The sequence below is a fragment of the Danio rerio genome, chromosome 12 (genome assembly GCF_052040795.2).
Source record: "Danio rerio strain M-AB ecotype USA chromosome 12, GRCz13ab, whole genome shotgun sequence".
Classification (NCBI taxonomy): domain Eukaryota; kingdom Metazoa; phylum Chordata; class Actinopteri; order Cypriniformes; family Danionidae; genus Danio; species Danio rerio.
The window spans coordinates 45200001-45216588 of record NC_141032.1 but is presented as its reverse complement, the minus strand read 5'-3'; the positions used below and the strand labels follow the sequence as shown (position 1 = coordinate 45216588).

At 35.1% G+C, this 16588-nt stretch overlaps 1 protein-coding gene across 25 annotated transcripts in view; it reads left to right on the top strand.

Moving 5' to 3' along the window:
• Nucleotides 1-16588, top strand: part of LOC147834572 (uncharacterized) — a 274792-nt gene that overhangs the window by 83585 nt on the left and 174619 nt on the right. Inside the window, exon 4 of one of the 25 annotated variants that reach the window (XR_015504609.1) lies at nt 10649-11646. The exons of the other annotated variants lie outside the window; for them this stretch is intronic. The gene's annotated coding sequence lies outside the window, so the exon portion shown is untranslated. Of the gene's footprint in view, nt 1-10648; nt 11647-16588 lie in introns of those variants that run through there. 25 annotated transcript variants of the gene reach the window in all.

Sequence of the window (16588 nt, the reverse complement as noted above, 5' to 3'; positions counted from 1 at the left end):
ATCTTTGCCATGATGACAGTAAATAATATTTGACTAGATATTTTTTAAGACACTTCTATACAGCTTAAAGTGACATTGAAAGGCTTAACTAGGTTAATTAGGCAGGTTAGGGTAATTAGGCAAGTTATTGTATAACGATGGTTTGTTCTGTAGACTATCGGGGGAAAAAAAGGCTAATAATTTTGTCCTTAAAATGGTGTCAAAAAAATTAAAAACTGCTTTTATTCTAGCCGAAATAAAACAAATAAGACTTTCTGCAGAAGAAAAAAATTTATCAGACATACTGTGAAAATGTCCTTGCTCCGTTAAACATCACTTGGGAAATATTTTTAAAAGAAAAAAAAAATTAAAATTCAAAGTGGGCTAATAATTTTGACTTCAACTGTGTGTGTGTATATATATATATATATATATATATATATATATATATATATATATATATATATATATATATATATATATATATATATATATATATATATATATATATATGTATGTATATATATATATATATATATATATATATATATATATATATATGTATGTATATATATATATATATATATATATATATATATATATATATATATGTATGTATATATATATATATATATATATATATATATATATATATATATATATATATATATATATATATATATATATATATATATATATATATAATGTATATATGTATATTTTAGCACAACCTGTCTTTAAAAAAAGACAAGTTTTAATTTATGCACAACATAAAATATATATTTTTAAATGTAATTTTGTTTCCTAGTTTTCAATAAAATATCAGAATTCTGAGATAGAAATCAAAGTTAATATTTATTTTGAGGGTAACTACTGTACACCTTTAACTTCTAAATAATTTTAAAATGCTGTATAAAAAAACAGTCATTTTTTTGGTGTCATTTTTTTAATCGACACTGACAATGAGATACTAATCTAAAAGTCTTCTGAAAATCAAACCAAAACTGAATATTTCTCATGAATGCAATTTAGTATAAACAATATTAAATTAAAGACAATCAGAATGTCTCACAGTTTTAAAAGCTATAATAAACATTATTTATGCACAACAAAAATTTATGCATAAAAACATAGAGAACTTTTAAAGAAATGTTATTGTAAGGATGTAAGAAAGACAATTAAACCATACTGTATAATAGTTAATAAATGTTAATTTTGTAAAACCTTCTTTTTAGATGGATTTGTTGGTTGTACTGATTGGCTATAGCTTTACATTGACAATAAGTGAAAATTAGGACCTGTTTAAAAGTATTTAAGACCCACAACAGCAAATTTCAGTGAATTTAATACTTTTTTAAGGCCTTAAATTTATGTAATTTTTAAAGACATGTTAAGACCCTGCTGACACCCTGAAAAAAACAACAAATCCCCTTTGAACACATTATATTTTATTTTGAGAAACATTTAACATAATTTTTAGCAGTAAACTTGTCAGGCTGTTCTCTTCATTAGTTTCAAAAACACAGATTTCTTTATAATTAGAAATGGCGTCTTTGGCTATATTTTTTTTCCAGCTGGTGATACTGTTTTTCTTAAAAAGCTGAAAAAAGGTCAATAAAAAAATCTTACATATACCTTAGCAAAAAATGTTGGCGGTTTTAAAAGCTTGACTTATCCAAACCATGGTATACCTTAAAAACAGTTATCGTCCCATGCTTAATCACGAGTAATTGAGTTACATGTCAAAGGGTCAACCTGAATAGCCGTGGCACGATTAGGATTCACTTGTACTTTGAGGACTTGCAGGAAGTCTCACACTAACCGATATCGCTTTCAAATCATCAGATTGTCCTGTGAGAATATAGCATTATAGAAAGAAAAAAGCCCCATCTAATTCATCATGTAATTCTCTTTTTGTCACGACTCCTCTTTCTAATCTGATGCAACTTTTAAAAGCTGGAAACTCCGGCATTTAGATTGAAGAAATGCACTTAAAGTGATAAAAATCCACCCTGAAGAATGGGGAAAAAAAATTATAAAATAGGCTGAACGAGGTAGGATATGTTATTCGTCTCTTCCTCTTTTTTTTTCGGTCAGTATCGTTCACAAACGTCAATCCCGTGCTCTGATACTGTATTCACCTCATCCAGTGCTGAGATTACATTTAGATATGGAGGAGTCTCTCAGTTTCAATCCAGCTTATCTCGTTCTCCACACAGCACAAACAAACCCTTCCTCTTCGCTTCTCTTCTCCGTCCCGGGCCTCGTTCTGTTCCTCTTGCATGTTGGGCGTATGGGTCATGTGTGGCCTTGTAGGGCACTTGAAAGCTGAGCTGGCCATGGATATCACTGGATGTTCGTATATGCATATATCTGTTGCTGAAGAGGGTGTAATCGAGCTGGAGTGATGTTTATAAGGGACTCAAATATACACAAAAAAAAAAGATGTTTGCTGCTTGTTCAAGCAACTTATTTAAAATGAGCTGAAACAGGACAATTTGTTTGGGACAATTTAATTGTTTTATGTTCAATCCATTTAATTTTGTAAAAACGATAAAGATAACTTAATTGGTTTGTATTCGGACAATGGTGTGGAACCCTGCATTGTTTACAGCAGTGGTTCCCAAAGGGGGGGTCAGAACCCCCTGGAGGGCCGTAGGACTATGACAGGGGGTCGCTTGGTGATTTTTAAAAGTCAAATAAATGTTATTAAACAATCAAAATTACCATATTTTATTCATAACCTACAGAGGATAAAAATAATCATCACCCTTTTATTTTTTATAGGATTGCGTTAGATTAACAACACCGCAATAGCGTCAGTTGCAGCAGATTGATTTTACAGCACCAAGTTAAACTTTCTGACACCTTTATGGCAAACAAATACATTAAAAATAAATACAGGCCAAAACTGAACACTGAGGATGATATCCGAGAGGTGGTCTCTAAAATGTAACCAAGAATAGACTAGTGCTGAAAACATTGTCCCACCAGTCTCATTTGGGAAGGTTAATATTAAATTCAACAAATGAATACATGACTAAATAAATTATAGCCTTTTTTTGTGTTGTCAATATGCTCGTGTTTATATAGGCCTATTGTTGTGTGTGCAACATTTGCAGACCACTTCTGAAGAATGTGGGGGTCGAGAGTCACTGGCATTATTATTTTGGGGGTTGTGGGCTGACAATTTTGGGAACCCCTGGTTTACAGTGTAGGATTTTACTTGCAGAAATTTGCTTGTGTACAAAACTATGCAGAAAACATCCTTAAAATCAAACAATAAAATGTCCCAGTAATATGCAAGTGTTTTCCCAGTACTGGGTTGTTGCTAGTAGTGCATCTGCCGCGTTGGTAGTTCATTCCCCTATGGCAACCCCTGATAAATTAGGGACTAAGCTAAAGGAAAATGAATGAATAATGAATGAATGATTGAATATGTAAGTGTGTATTTAACATACACTCAAAAATATATATTGGTTGTTGCTTGTTCAAACTGCTTATTTAAAATGAGCTGAAACAACACAATTCTTTAGATTTCATTGGGCAACTTAAACACATTTTGAATCGCATGCCAAATATCATGTCGGCGACTCATTGGCGATTCTCAGATTGCATCTTTGATAGTTTACACTGAGTAGGTTTACATGGGCACCAAAGATCTCATTGTAATGCAATTTAAGGCAATACTCTGATCAAGAGACTATATTGTGAACATGAATGTTAATCCAATTAAGATCAAAATCAAACTAAAGAGAAATCCCATTATCACATTAGTACATGTGGAGTATGCAGATTATAGTCGCTTTATTGAAGTGCAATACAGACATGTAAACACCGCAAGCAAACTTTTACTGTTGTGTAGGATATTCGCCAGATTTTATGACGGGATAGTCTATACACACGGCTGTTTGACACTATTCTCTGCAACTTCCAAGATTTTTTTACCATACGGTGTGCGTTATCAAATTCCATTAAAACAACTCTCTTCCAGTTCATACTCGCATCCAATATCTGGTTTGTCACATGGGCATGCATAAAATGTTCCTGAATAGAAGTGAAACTGCCGAACTGCAGTTAAAGTCAACAAATTAAAAATGAAACTCCGGAGGAAACGTTGGATGACGCTATGACACAATGACATTAATCAAATTATGTGCTGTAATATTTAAAACGGGATTATGAAAAGAACGTTTGTAAAAGCAAACTTAAGTAAGCACCTTAATCATATCATTGTCTTATTCGGATTAAGGTAAATAATTTGATTACCGATGTCCATGTATATATTCACTCTGTGAATGAGCGAGCACAGATTTGCTGACGATTTTTCAAAACCTCGGGGCTATAATCGTGCAGTCTGAACCTTGCATGAATTGTTTTGTTGAATTAACTTAATTTTGTATAAACTAATAAGTTAACTTAACTGATTCGTGTTGTCCCAACACAAATGGATTGAGTGGAATCCAGCATTTTTTTTACAATGTACAATCAAAAAATGACGTTTGCTGTTTGTTCAATCTCCTTATTTAAAATGGGCTGAAACAACACACTTTTTTGAGTTTGTTTTGGCACAACTTAATTGTTTTATGTTCAGTCTACTTAGATTTGTAAAATAAAAACTGATGTACCTTCATGTTGTCCCAACACCAATCAATTGAGTGGAACCCAGCATTTTTTACAGTGTAGTTTTCACTGTATTTTCTTTTACTCTCAGTACTTTTATGTGAATTTTGCTGTTAAAATACACTATCATTTTAAAGCGAGGTTAATGTGATATAGAAAACTTACAAAAAAAATTAATTTCAAATACATTTTTCTCTTGTTTCCTGTATTGTATGAAACACTGCTCTTGGCATCCATAACAGTAATATGTTTTCTAGGGCATTAAATCTATCATATTATACTTATTTATCAAGAATCAATGTGACAGTAGGGTGGCATGGTGGCTCAGTGGTTAGTACTGTCACCATACAGCAAGAAGGTCACTAGTTCGAGTCCCGGCTGGGTCAGTTTTGTGTGGATTTGGCATATTCTCCCTGTGTTCACGTGGGTTACTTCTGGGTGCTCCGGTTTCCCCCACAGTCCAAAGACATATAAATGAATTGGCCGTAGTGTGTGGATGCGAAAGTGTGTATGTTTACTAGTACTGGGTTGCGGCTGGAAGGGGTATCCACTGCGTAAAACATATGCCGAAATAGTTGGCGATTCATTCTGATGTGGCGACCCCTAATAAATAAGGAAATGAGACGAAGGAAAATGAATGAATGAATGAATGAATGAATATGACCATAAACATTAAAGTAATGATGCCGAAAGTTCAGCTTTGATATTAAAATAATATATTACATTCAATAGTATATGAAAATAGAGAGAAGTTACTTTAAATTGTAATAATTCTTCACATTATTCATTAAAAAAGAAAGTGTTGGTAAGTGTTGGTTAGCATTTTCCAACTGTAATGTTTATTGCTAGTTGTACTTTATTGATCGTCTTTATCTGTATTACTGATTAAAACTAGATCTACATATGAAGAGTTCAGACGCCAAAATCTAAAACCAAGAACCAAAACCTCTAAGTGCCATCCGAAATTATCTTCTATTATTAGCATTTTTCTTAGTAATTTCACTTTTATGGCAAAGAATAGGTTATTTTCATCACTTTTAATATGAAAAATCTGTAGATAAACATTAGAGGCTGAGAAAAATGGTCATTGTAGAAGAAAATTACAGATGGGACTCTTCAAATGCTACACTAAACTTATTAATATATAATAAAAGCATATTAATAATTAATATATAAGTAATGTAGGTTAGAAATAGATTTTTTCCCGTTAATATTATTGGTTGGATTAGATTAGATTTGATTGGATGCTAAAAACATACTGCAGGCGATCAGGGGGTTTGAAAACAAAGCATCAGCTGAAAAGGTAAGTCATTTTCTGGCTTGCTAAATTCAGATGAAGATTTTGAAGACGACCTGGCATCAATGAATCGTTCACCAAAAAAGAAAAAAAGACCAGGAATGTGCAATAAGAAGGTATAAAAGGGTCGATTTTGTTTTCATGTTGACTTTAACATGTGACCACATTTGCATATCAACCCTCCCTCATTATTCAGCAACTGAGCCCTGATGACAGCATGAACTACGCCAGTTTTAGGAAGACAATCACACCAGATGGCATTTACATATAGAGGTTTTTTTAGGTAAATTAGTGTTTACAGTAGACAATAAATAAATAATGCATGAAAATTAGAGAGGATAGAAAATGGTGAGAAAAAAATGACATTTCAATTGTTTTCAATTAAAGAAATTATCTTTAAAATAAAGACTAAAATATATTGTCACACCTTTATTTTGATGGTCCGTTTGTTGAATTTAGGTTACATTGCATCTGGATGTTAGCTAATTCTCAGTAGGTTATAAGTGGACTGTTAGGTTGGGTTAGGGTTAGTGTAAGTTGACATGTACTTGCAAAGTTTCTTGTAGTCAGTTAAATGTCTGTTGAAGGAGCAGTATCAGCAGATATTAAGCAGACCGTCTACTAATACTCAAATGGACCATCATAATAAAGTGTTACCAAATATATCAATGATGGTCAGAAAACACAGCTAAAAGGGATTTGATTAACTAATATTCAAGCACTATCTAGTGGATTAAAAAACATTATTTACACATAATTTATTAAATAATTACATATATTTTTATTAAAGTGACATGGTGGCTTAGTGGTTAGCACTGTCACCTCACAGAAAGAAGGTTGCTGGTTCGAGACGGGGCTGGACTACTTGCCATTTCTCTGTGGAGTATGCATGTTCTTCCTGTGTTGGCGTGGGTTTCCTTCGGGTTCTCCTCAACCTAAAGACATGCACTATATGAATTAGGTGAGCTAAATTGTCCATCCGCTGTGTAAAACATATGCTGGATAAGTTGGCGGTTCATTCCGCTCTGGCGATCCTTGATGAATAAAGGCACTAAGCTTAATAATATCAAATGAACACATATATTTATATTTGTAATTGTTTAGCATTTTTTTAAAAAGTACTGTTTCTTGTTTTGGCGTCAGGGTGGCACAGTGGGTAGCAAGATTACCTTACAGCAAGAAGTTCACTGGTTCGAATACAAAATCCATTTCATGTTTCTTGTATTATATTAAGCACAGCTCTTGGCAATAATAATAATAAGCTGTTTTCTAGGGCATTAAATCTATCATATTATAATTATTTATCAAGAATCAATGTGACAATAGGGTGCCATGGTGGCTCAATAGTTAGTACTGTCGCCAGACAGCAAGAAGGTCACTGGATCGAGTCCCAGCTGGGTCAGTTGGCATTTCTGTGTGGAGTTTGCATGTTGGCATGTGTTTCCTCCGGGTGCTCGGGTTTCCCCCACAGTCAAAACACATGCACTATAGATGAATTGGGTATGCTAAATTGGTCCGTGTATGTGTGTAAATAAGTGTGTGTGGGTGTTTCCCAGTACTGGGTTGCAGCTGGAAGGGCATCTGCTGCATAAAACATATGCATGAATAGCTGGCGGTTCATTTTGCTGTGCCGACCCCAGACTATTAAAGGAACAAAGCTGAAAAGAAAATGAATGAATGAATGTTGCTTGTTTTGGAGTGTTCTGAGAACATTTAAATTATTCTTCCAATCATTTCAGTACATTTCTAAAATGAAATGTTCATTAGCAAAGCATATTTTTATTAGCATGACATGACCCATGATTGTGTTTTTAGCTTTTAGATGCTTTAAGTGTAAACCGAACGCCTCATTCTACACCATCTGACCGTTTCTGCATGTCTTCTGTTCAGATTTGTTCTATTTTTAATGTCCGTGAAAGCATGATTTAAAGGGACAGCAGCAGGGGGGGTGGAAGGGGTCTGTAGCAGGGCCAAACTCTGCCCCAAAAGAGCCGGCCCTTTAAGGAAGCATCTGTTGTGTTGAAGGACAATATCCAGTCCAGGACGTTAATGTGTTTGCGGGTGGAAAAGAACGCGAGTTGCTCTCTGCGCAAACCCAAAACCCACACATACGCGACCCAAAGCGAAAAACAGATGTCATAACTCATTGACATAATGCTTAAATTAAATACAGAAATGCACTGCATGCTTGTGTTTCTAATCAAGTGTTGTTTGCAGTGCGTTTAGAGTTCATTACATGAGTTAATGACCTTGTAAAAATGTGGAAACAAGTTTAGCAAAGCCACACTTGTAAAATGCTGCCTCAGTTAAACTAAGCCTGGCAGAGGATATTTAATGTAGAGCCATTAAAAAACGACACGCCAATCACTGGGACAAGCTCGAAACGTTCATTTGGGTTATTTAAACGCATCCCACTTTAAGTATCTGGGTTTCCTTGCAGATCCTGAGGCTCCGTGGTCTGTTCCTCTGAAACCCTGGTGTGTTTTTGCTCAGCTCTAATTATGCTTTATGGTTTGGATGGATTTCTTGTTAACTCTCAGACTCGTGTTTCGCGGTGATGTCAGCAGAGGTGCGGTCTGTTTATATGTTATGGGGCAGATCGAGCGAACTCCTGAGAACAGGAAATGACACATTTTAAGCTAACCGGCACAACTCGATCCAAAAGCAAATATTTAAACAGAAACGCAATGAGATAATGAGGTGTGCAAAGAAAATGTGGGCCTAATAACATGTGCGGAGAGCAGGGAACGAAGAGCTGGAAGTAGCAGAGCTCATGTAAACATCACACTTCTCTAGTAACAAAGTGACAACTGATCGTTCTCAGTAATTAAAGACGCACCACGTATCAGCAGCATGGTAAACAATCAGTTGTGTAATTGCGGAGCGCCTTGTCATTTGCATTGGATGCACTTGAGTTTATATGTTGCTGGGATTTATTTAGGTAACAGTCCGGAATACAACAGATTTATTCTGAAGAGTAGGGATTTTAATCAATTGCAATTACTATGTTAAACATCCGGATAAAAGCAACGTAAAAACACACATGCCTCAGTGTGTGGAGAGACTAAGGAAATTCTCTCCTGTCTTCCAGCACTCTTGTGTTGTTTGATATCCAATAGAGGGCAGTACAGTTTAGAGGAAGTGCACACACACACACACACACACACATGCACACAAAACATTGGCAAGTTGTGCTATATTAAAATGCTCACTATTATTTTTTTGTGTGTATATATATACACACACACACACACACACCCACACGTTATTTTGATTTTACAACTACATACACATGTATATTAAAGTGTGTTTATATGATTAAATGTGTTTTATTAGGTCTATTTAACAATGAAAACTTCATATATATTTAATTTAATGATATTATTTTAATATTATTTTACACAACCATATAGATAAATACCTTAAATTCTGTCTGCTGTTTGTTTGTTAGTATATGTATTGGCTAAATAAGTTTCTATATTTAATATAGTTTATCTATTTATCTTTATTTAACATTTTTTTATTTAAATAGAATCTTTATTTAATATTTACTAAATAAAATATATTGTGTATATTAAACATTTATTTACACATATATGCACTTAATTTATTTATATTATTCAAATATTAGTTCACAATCTTATAGATAAATATCTTAAGTTCTGTCTGTTATTTATTTATTAATATGTATATTGGCTAAATAAGTTACTTTATTTAATATAGTTCATTTATTTATTTTTATTTAATATTTTTTTTGATTTACATAGAATGTGTTTCTAATATTTAATAAATAATATATATATGTATTTTTATATTAAAAATGAGTATTATTTCACACAAGCGTACTTAAGTTCTGTCTGTTTTTAGTTTGTTAGTATGTATATTGGCTAAATAAGTTTCTATATTTAATATATTTTTTATTTATTTAATATATTTTTTTATTTTAAATACAATCTTTATTTAAATTTATTAAATAATATCTATTTTTTTATATAAAAAATTAATATACACACATATGCAGTTAATTTATTTGTATGTGTTTATTTAATACTTTAAATTAAATATTGGTTAACATACTGAAAAAAGGTAAATAATTAAATAAATATTTAAATAAATGTATTATGTTATTTAAATAATAAAAAAAATAAATAGTCACTTCAGTTATTCATATTTACATTCATATTCCTAACATAAATATTTAAAATCATATTCATGTACTTTGTACGTTTTTACTATGTGCATAAGTTACATATAATTAAAAATAATTAAATATAATATATATTTTATTATATACATTTTATTTTTATTGATGTCACTATTTAATCTATTATTTAATTATTAAAAGTGTTAGTTACATATTGAAAAAGTATGTTAAATCCTGTCTTTATGCTGTTTATGCATCCTGATCTAATGTTAATTAACTACTATTATTATCTATAAAATATTATTGAAATATAATGTAAATATTGCAATATTAAATATACATTTTATGTATACATATATGAATTTTACTTGGAAATAATAATAATAATAACAGTGATAATAACAATATTAATAATAATGATGATGATGATGATGATGATGATGATGATAAAACATATGATTGACAATACTCACATTATGAACGGTGTTCTATGTATGAAATAATATGTAATAATTGACTTACATTTGTTTGTACTTTGATTGCATTAACTATAATGTTGTTGTGTAATTGGTCACCACTGTAACAATATATCATTGTCTCTGCAGCAAGCCAGCTTTACAAAGACAGAAAGAGTTGGAGTGGAAAAAAAAGAGAGAAAGGGGGTCGTTGGTGGCCGTGTTCCTCCTCGGCCCCGTGCGCACCGGTGTGCATTCAGAGCATTTGTATGTATATATACAGCTGGAGTGTGCATGGCGGACGGGTGGAGAAGCGAAGATGGGGGGTTGCTGGTGGCCATGCAGGCGGACAGGTAGATGAAGAATGGCCCGTCGTCAGACGCTGATTTCTGAGATTGCTAATGATGCCCGGACAGCAAGACTGGAGCCGACACTAATGAAAGGTGCAGCAACTCTGGAACCTCAAGGGGTTCGATTTAAGAGAGAGAGAGTAAGAATTAACACAGCACCACCAGAGCTGCAGGGAAAAAGGGCTGCAACCTCCCCCCCTCTGTAATTTTTAAGACTCGTTCCAACCTTTCTTTTTTAAACACTCTCTCTTTTTTTTTTTTTGGGTGGGATTCGCAGATGATATTCTTCAGGGGCACGTCTCATCTCCACAAGAGCGGCTGGAGTGTGTTTCTAGACTTGGATGCTTTACTATAATTGCATTAAAGTCTGTCGTTGTTGAAACTCTCGCTCTCCCTCAGTGGAACACGCTCTTTTCTGCTGAGATTCTTGACACGTTTGCTAACATTAGATTGGTGTTTCTTTTCTCTTCAGATTTTTACATGCAGGATTGCATTCGCACGCCTTTTTTTGGGCTAAATTGAGCAATTACTTTCCACTTATTACAAGTAGTTCATATTGCAGGCTTTGTGATGTCTTTGTGACTGACTAGCTGATAGAAAAGCTGTAACACCTTCAGTGTTCAGTAAGAGTTCAAATATGAAACGCATCCTGTTCGCAACACCTAGAACTCAAACGTTAAATCCGTGTTTATACAGTTGAAGTCAGAATTATTAGCCCCCCTGAATTATTAGCCCCTGTTTATTTTTTTTCCTCGTATTCTATTTAACAGAGAGAGGATTTTCTTTCTAAACATAATATTTTAATAACTCATCTCTAATAACTGATTTATTTTATCTTTGCCATGATGACAGTAAATAATATTTGACTACGTATTTTTCAAGACACTTCTATACAGCTTAGGTGACTTTAAAGGCTTAACTAGGTTAATTAGGTTAACTAGGCAGGTTAGAATAATTAGGCTAGTTATTGTATAACAATGGTTTCTTCTGTAGACTATCGAAAAAATACATAGCTTAAAGGGGCTAATAATTTTGTCCCTAAAATGTTTTTTAATAAATTAAAAACTGCTTTTATTCTAGCCAAAATAAAATAAATTAGACTTTCTCCAGAAGAAAAAAATATTATCAGACATACTGTGATTTTTTTTCCTCTGTTTAACACAATTTGGAAAAAAAAAAAAATCAAAGGGGGGCTAATAATTCTGACTTCAACTGTATTAGTTTATGATGTCATATGTGCAGAATTTGACTAAAATTAATTATAAATCACAACAACGTGATTTATTTAGCATTAAGGTTCACAGATAAATAAGGTTAAAAGATTTTTTAAGATAAGTGATCATTACAAAATTTAATTTGTTTGTCTAAATTCAACTCATGTAAATTGTTTGCAACAATTGTGCAGAAAGTTTTTTTAGTGTAGTTTATTTAGACTCCAAAATAAACTCGAATTGTGAGACACATCAGCATTAGCAAATGCCTAATGTATGTTTTTTAAACTTATTTATTTTTTAAATATTTTTTTATTTACTTATATAATTTAAATACATTCATTCATTTTCTTGTCGGCTTAGTCCCTTTATTAATCCTGGTTCGCCACAGCGGAATGAACCGTCAACTTATCCAGCAAGTTTTTACGCAGCGGATGCCCTTTCAGCTGCAACCCATCTCTGGGAAACATTCACACACACATTCACACACACTCATACACTACAGAAAATTACCTGTACCACATGTCTTTGGACTGTGGGGGAAACCGGAGCACTCGGAGGAAACCCACGCGAATGCAGGGAGAACATGAAAACTCCACACAGAAACGCCAACTGAGCCGAGGTTCGAACCAGCGACCCAGCGACCTTCTTGCTGTGATATACAGCACTAAATACTGCGGCACTGCCTCGCCTAATTTAAATACATATTTTTAACTAATTTTTATTTTATTAGCAACTGAAATTAAATGTAAAAATAGTAATAAAATAATCATCTTGATTGAACAGTCAAGTTGCGTATACTCATACTATGCACTAATTTGCATGTTGTCTAACAACTGTAGCATTGTACGTTTATGTAGGGGAAACTCTCTCTAGAACTCTAGAGATGTGGTGACACTTATGTCTTATGTTACAAGGCATCAAAATATGAGGAACAAAACCAAAGTGTGCTTTTACAGATTTATGAAAGCAGCTTTATATGCATGGACAATTGATACATATGAGATGTATGTTTTAGGCAACGTAGTGGCGCAGTAGGTAGTGGTGTTGCCTCGCAGCAAGAAGGTTGCTGGTTTGAGTCTCGGCTGGGTCAGTTGGCGTTTCTGTGCGGAGTTTGCATGTTCTTCTTGCGTTCGTGTGGGTTTCCTCCGGGTGCTCCGGTTTCCCCCATCACAGTCCATAGACATGCGGTACAGGTGAATTGGGTAGGCTAAATTGTCCGTAGTGTATGAATGTGAATTAATGTGTGTGTGGATGTTTCCCAGAGATGGGTTGCAGCCGGAAGGGCATCCGCTAAGTAAAACAAATGCTGGATAAGTTGGCGGTTCATTCCGCTGTGGTGACCCTGGATTAATAAGGGGGCTAAGCCGACAAGAAAATGAATGAATGAAATGAATGAATGAATAAATATATGTTTTAAATACAAATTATTAGATGGATAAATGGAAATGATTGCAAATATTATTAGATAGATGGATAAATAGATGGATAGATAGATGGATAGATAGATGGATAGAAGGATAGATGGAAGATTGGATAGAGGGATGCATGGATATGATTACAAATATGATTAGATAGATAGATAGATAGATAGATAGATAGATAGATAGATAGATAGATAGATAGATAGATGGATGGATGGATGGATGGATGGATGGATGGATGGATGGATGGATGGATAGAGGGATGGATGGATATGATTACAAATATGATTAGATAGATAGATAGATAGATAGATAGATAGATAGATAGATAGATAGATAGATAGATAGATAGATAGATAGATAGATAGATGGATGGATGGATGGATGGATGGATGGATGGATGGATGGATAGATAGAGGGATGGATGGATGGATAGAGGGATGGATGGACATGATTACAAATATGATTAGATGGATGGATGGGGCCACACAGTGGCGCAGTAGGTAGTGCAAGAAGGTCACTGGTTCGAGCCTCGGCTGGGTCAGTTGGTGTTTATATGTGGAGTTTGCATGTTCTCCCTGTGTTTGCGTGTGTTTCCCCCGGGTACTCCGGTTTCCCCCACAGTCTAAAGACATGTGCTACAGGTGAATTGGGTAGACTAAATTGTTTCCCAGAGATGGGTTGCAGCTGAAAGGGCATCCACGGCGTAAAACATGTGCTGGATAGATAGATAGATAGATAGATAGATAGATAGATAGATAGATAGATAGATAGATAGATAGATAGATAGATAGATAGATAGATAGATAGATAGATAGATAGATAGATAGATAGATAGATAGATAGATAGATAGATAGATAGATAGATAGATAGATAGATAGATAGATAGATAGATAGATAGATTGATAGATAGATACCTGAAAGACTAAAACCCATACTCAAATATAGTTTACGCATTTAATAATTGAACATATTCATCATGTATCATATTATATTGAGTGATGAAGAGTATCTTAATGCATTGTAAACCTGTAACAACGCAGCTTTATGTTTGTTTGAGAATGACTTGATTGTGACTATAATATTCGCTTAAGCATTTAAGAGAAAGTGGTGCTAGTTTTACAATATTTTGCAGTCAAATGTCTGTAAGCGAGCTGCTGTGTCCGTGTCTGGTGCGTGAGTGTCCAGCGGACTGCAGTTGACTGTGGCACTGCTGGATCAGTTCTGCGGCTTTGTGCTCCTGTCTTTGATGGTCAGCTCGCGTTGGCCTCTTAGCCTCCCGCCCGGCCGGCCTCTCCACCTGCAGGGTGTGTGGCTCTCAGATACCGCCCAGAACTCCAGGAGAGGAGAAGAGAGCCGGACGACAGAGGACGATGATTCTCAGAGATATGCGGCTGTCCTTTAGTCTGCACTGACCTATCCAATTCCCCGCTCTTCTGCCTGTCTGCCTTTGAACCGCTGACATTGAGTGACTGTTCACTCTGCCTCAGCAGCTGGCTTTGCCGCATCTAATACAGACCCATGCTGTTTTAGCCCCTTTCCAGCGAGAAAGATAATGAAAGATTCAAAAATAATATTTGTTTTGGCTCCGCTACCTTTATAATGAAACGCATGCCCTTGACCGGGGTAGAAATGGCTTTTTCTTTCTGTCTTTCCTTCCCTTTTTGTTCGCTGGCCTGTTTCTGATCAGTGTTTGTGGGTCAAAATACTGTTTTATTCTTCAGTGATTTCGTATTTCAGTCATGCCGCTACGTGGACTGGCTTTATTCCCTCTCTCTCTTTCTCCTTTTGGTGGGTTTGACTCCTGTGCAGGAAGTGCATGTATTGCGTGTTTTCCAGCCGCTTGTTTTAAATTCAGAAGAAAAAAGAGGCCACATGTGTTCCTCAGAGCAGACTAACTCGCCTAACCTGTACCGGTTCTATTTTTCCGCTGAATAAAATATAGCCGGTCATGTCCTGCGATAAATAATATATTTCTGATTATAGATGTAGCTACTTTCGGCGCGCCCCGCAAAATCCACAACCATGAATTTCCTTATGTTTTTCCATTTGAAATATTTCATGTTACAGCCGTTGCCCACCCTATACAAAGATATGAATTATTAATTCTAAAGGACTGGCTGCTGAGTTGTTTCTGAAAGAGCAGGAGATCTGTGGTCAGGGACTGAAATACTTCTGCTTTTCCCTTGGAAATCCCGCTCTGCTTCACATTCAAACACAGAATGGAGCTCAGCCTGTTCCCGTCTAGTGTGAATTTTGGAATGGAATGATAACCATGCATCTCGGTGGACTCTTTACATTTTGGATTCTGAACCACGTTGAGCTCAGGAGTACAAGTTGTAGGTGCATTTATCAGATAGTGAATTAAATGTGCTGTGTAATTGCTGGTAAACTGCTGATATTTGGAATCACCAAAACAAATGTTCCTCTACAGCAGTGGTTCTCAAACTTTTTTCCTCAAGTACCACCGCAGTATTGAAATACAATAGCGTAGTAGACCCAGTAAAGCAGCTACACCTCTGCACACTTAAAAAACGTGGCAGATTACCTCAGAAATATAGGCTATATGTCATATATGGCATATTACCCTGCTAAAAAATCCAGCTTAAACCAGCCTAGGCTGGTTGGCTGGTTTTAGCTGGTCGACCAGGCTGGTTTTAGAGGGGTTTTGGCCACTTCCAGGCTGGTTTCCAGCCATTTCCAGCCTGGTCTTAACTGGTCAGGCTGGAAAATAACCAGCTAAATCCAGCTAAAACCAGCTTGACCAGCCTGGTTCAAGCTGGACATAGCTGGTTTTGGCTGGGCTCCCAGCCTGGCTAGGCTGGTCAAGCTGGTTTTAGCTGGTCATCTCCCAGCCTAACCAGCTAAGACCAGGCTGGAAATGGCTGGAAACCAGCCTGGAAGTGGCCAAAACCCCTCTAAAACCAGCCTGGTCGACCAGCTAAAACCAGCCAACAAGCCTTCTGAAACTTTTTTCCTCAAGTACCACCTCAGAAAAAAAATAGTCTCTCCAAGAACCACCAAAATGAGCAGTATTGAAATACAATAGCGTAGTAGACCCAGTAAAGCAGCTACACCTCTGCACACTTAAAAAACGTGGTAGA